The sequence below is a fragment of the Manis pentadactyla genome, chromosome 10 (assembly GCF_030020395.1).
Source record: "Manis pentadactyla isolate mManPen7 chromosome 10, mManPen7.hap1, whole genome shotgun sequence".
Classification (NCBI taxonomy): domain Eukaryota; kingdom Metazoa; phylum Chordata; class Mammalia; order Pholidota; family Manidae; genus Manis; species Manis pentadactyla.
The window spans coordinates 94,937,551-94,941,885 of record NC_080028.1 but is presented as its reverse complement, the minus strand read 5'-3'; positions in this window follow the sequence as shown (position 1 = coordinate 94,941,885).

Sequence of the window (4,335 nt, the reverse complement as noted above, 5' to 3'; positions counted from 1 at the left end):
TAGGGAAGCCTGTTTGGTGAGGGGTGGTCAGCCCCAGGGAGTCAGAACAGAAAATTTCCGTGGTTGTCAGCCTCATATCAACAAGTCCTTCTTCAAAAGCCTCTCTCTGGATTCTCTTCAAGACTATTTTTTTCTGGCTGTGGCCCTGTGTTCTCTGGGATTGTCTACAGTTCTGCTGTCCTGAGCTTTTGCTGCCACTTAGTCATGGTTATTTTGGGTCAAAACCTGTCAAGTCCTGACCATCACCAGGTCAATCCTTTCTTGAAGTAGAGTCTCTTTCATTGAATAAAATTGGCCTGCACACCTGCTCCATGCTAGGGCTCAGAGCTCAGGGGCCACTCAGATGGACTCTGCTTTTGAGGAATCCATTTGTAAGGCTCCAAGGGAAGGCAGACTCATACACATAGAAGTGCAATAAGGAGGTCTGGATCCCGTGTTGGGAGCACATGGCATGAAGCACATAGCACTGAGAGGGAGCAGTCAGTTCAACCCACAGAGTCTGAAAGAGATGAGAAGGTAGGGATGAAATTAGGGGTGGGAGTAGGAGTAGTTCCCCATGGAAGGAAGAGCTTTTAAAAAGTCCCAGAATTGGAAGAGGGTGCTGCATGTCAGAAAATGCCAGTTGAGTGCCTGTGTGAGTTGCAGCTGGAGAGGTGGGCAGAGGCCTTCAGGAAAGACCCTGAATTCCAGGCTAAGGAGTGGGGTCTTTGGTCCATATGCAGTGGGAGTGGCATGCATGGCAGCGCCAAGTCAAGGGAAGGAGATGGGATGTACGTTTGGAAAGATCTTGCAGATCTTTCTGGGGAGGCTGGGAAGACACTGAGGCAGGGCAGTTGAAAGGCTATTGCTATAGGCTGGGAGATCTTAAGAAGCATCCATCCAATTCTTTTATTTTATAGCTGCATGCTGAGGCCCAGAGAGGTCAAGTGACTTGCTCAAGGTCACCTGGTAAGATCAATAGCAAAGTCAAGGCTTCAAACTGTGCGTCCTGCCTCCCAACACAGGCTTTCTCTACTGCCCCCAGAATCCTCAGGAGGAGAGGTGGCCCACTGAGATTTCCCTGCTGTCTTTTGCCTTTGAATCTGTCCTGTGCTCTGTCCCTACTGCCATCCAGCCCACTAGGGCAGTGGCAGGGAAGTATTCCCAGAGCATAGGGTGGGGAGCATTGCTTCAGAAGATGCTGCTGCCTCCACACCAGTCAGGGAGCTTTCTAGCTGCAGGAGGAAGCCAGGAGTCAGGGGATGGGACTGCAGTGATTTACGATTGCCCAGAAACAGCAGGACACTAGTGCTGCTGGCTGACCTGCTTGTCTACCAACTCAGCCGGAGAATATGCATCTACCAGTCATGTCCTCTAGTACTGGAGATAGGATGGAGGGTTAACCACACAGGGTGCCTGCCCAGTGCCCTTGTGTCAGGCGTGTTACCAGAGGGCAAGGCCCCTCCTTTCCTGAGCAGATGCCAAGGGGTAAATCCTCATAGCCTGGGCAGGAAAAGGTGCCCTTGCTGCTGTGAGTCCGGAAAATCTGCCTGGCTTTGAATTCAGGCTCTGTCAGTTACTGCTGTGTGACCTTCGACTGGTCACAGAGACTCTCAGTGTCTCAGCTTCCTGGTTTAAAGAACAGGGTGATTCTAAACCTCTCAACCCTTGGGAGTGAACCGATAGTCTTCCATTTCAGAAGAGGAGCATGCTAAATCTAGAACTATGACTTGTCACAGCTGGGTGGAGCACTTAGTGCTCATTTAGTTTAATCTCTCACTTCAAAAGTAGGGAAATTAAGATCCAGAGAAGGGAAAGGCCTTGCACATAGAGCTGGGGGCCAGGCAAAAGCCAGGATGATAATTCTTCACCTCCTGGCTCCAGATTTCTTTCAGCAGTTAAGAGAAAGAAGCCAGCATATCAAGCTATTTGCTCTCCTATGTAACGTCTCTAAAGCAGCCCTCTAAACAGCTAGGGGCTGCTGGGCAGCTGCGGTTTTAAGCCTAGAGTCTTTAAAAAATCTAAAAAGAAAGGAGGGCAGGGCCAGCTCTCCCTTGCACCATTGGAGGGAAGCCTCGATGTGGAGACTACTGATGGTATTCCCGTTTGGCTTTGGGACATCCTTTTCTTTGCATCTCCTTTACTTTTCCAAACAGATTTGGCCTGGATTTTTTTTTTCTTCCCCTAGCACATGTTGGACTGATCAGGGAAGGAACTGAGGTGGAGAGGTCAGAGACGCAACCTGAAATGTGCCAGGAAGTTTCCAAGATTCAGCATCTGGGGCCTGAATCATTGACACTTTAAATCCACATGTGGACAAGCAGAGTTGGCTGGAAGGGCTTATTCCCATGAATTTGTGATGATGCCCAGGCCAGAATGGTTCAGGCCTGGCCTGCAGGAAGGAATAGAGAGAGGAAGAGGAATGACTTGGCGAACACTCATGTAAGAGAGAGAAGGAAATGGGAACGTTTATTTGCAAAGACTGCATTTTGCTGGGTAAGAACTATGGGGCTAGAACTATGTTGGAGGAGTGGGAGAAGCAAGCTATTTCTAGACTCTCCTGATCACTCCATCTTCTCCATTCCTGTCTGATGAACAGTCTCCCTAGAGTGCCTGCATGCATTCATTCATTTATTTATTTCATTGTTCTACATATTTACTATGTGCTAGGCACTGAGGAGGCAATCACGGTGAAGAAGACAAAAAGCAAATCTCATCATTTTCTGTCCTTGTTAAAAATCTCTCACAGGCTTTCTATTTATTTCAGAATAAAGACTTCTGGAAGTCTTTATTCTGAAATTAATAAAGGCAAAGGGCTTCTCCTGTTCTGGCTCCTGATTCCATTGCCAGTCCCACCCCCACTGTCCATCTCATAAGACAATAAACTCATTGGATTCTTTGCCTATCAGCAGATATGTCAGGGAGGAACCTGTCTCTGAGTCCTGCTGCCTGGGCCCTCTGCCTGCTCTCAAATCCTGCACATCCTTTAAAGGGCTGGGTTGGCAATATTATCAGCCTCCCTGGAGCTTTTCAGAACCTCTTCCTCGCCAGCAGGAAAGAATTAAAAAAAAACAAAACTTAGCAGCATTTAACACGTTCTAAATTCCTTGAGGGCAGGGTTCCATGTCTTCTGCTTTCAGCATCTAGCTCAGAGCCTAGAATATTCCCTCATTGAAACTCCTCCTCTAGGTTCTGGTACATCCTTATTAAAGGATCTATATATTTAGCTTCATCAAGCCCATTTTCCTGGGTAGGGATTTTTTTGTTTTGTTCACTGCTGTACTCCATTGCTTAGTACAGGACTTGGAATATAGTAGATGCTCAGTAAAATATGCAGTCAAAACTATGGCATGTGTGAGCTACCTGGAATGTCAAAAAGGAGAACATGAGTGAGAATTTGTCAGCCTGACCTCAGTGTGTATGACCTGGGTGGGGAGAGAAGGGTTGGTTAACCCCCAGAAACAACCCAGTGATAAGCATACAGCAGGCTTTAGGTAACAGAATTGAATCTCTAACGCTCCACCCTGGAGAGGGAGGAGGGACTCTCCAAGGGTGAGACTGCAGACAGCTGCATCTGCAGACAGCTGTAAATGAACCGGTATGTCTGGCCGGTATTTGTCCTTTCACGTTTTCACCTCATCAGGCCCAAGAACTTCAAGGTGGGGAAAAGAGCTGGCACTTTGCCGGGAAGAGTGATAGTTTAGCCCCTTAATTCAGCCATCCTGCCGGCGAGCACCACCCTGACAGTTTGGATCTACAGTGGACGCGCCCCGTCTCCTCTGTCCCTCCTTGGCCGGCTACTTTACCTCGGCGACAGGGTCCAGAGCAGTGGCCCTGGCCCCCTCCCCTCGTAATTTCCCGGAGACTATGGGGCGGGGCAGTGAATAAGCACTCGCTTGGACTGATGCAGCCTTCGTCCCCAGCAGGGGTCCCCAGCGGCCGCGGAATTAGAACCCCTCCTCCGCCGCCGCCGCCTGCGCGCTATGACCGGTGGAAGATGTAGTCTTGGCAGCCCCTTTGTCCTCGGTCTCTCCAACTTACCACCTCTCGGTTGGATGAACTGCAACTTTCAGGGGCCCATGCGCCGGAGCCCAGGCGGGGCGGAGGTCTGAAGGGGAAGCGCTTGGGAGGCGTCTGGAGAAGCTGGGGCGCAGGACCCCGGGGGAAGTGAAAAACAGAGTGGAAGTGAAAGACAGCGAGGAAGGGACACTCAGAAGGCGACAGCCAGCCAAGCTGGGGGCGGGCAGCCCGAAAAGCGGAAGGGCCGGGGCGGGGTGCGCGGGCGGGTAGGCGGGGCAGGTTACGTCACGCGGCGTGGGCGGGGCCTCAGGGGGTTGTCCGCCCGCGGCACGCACA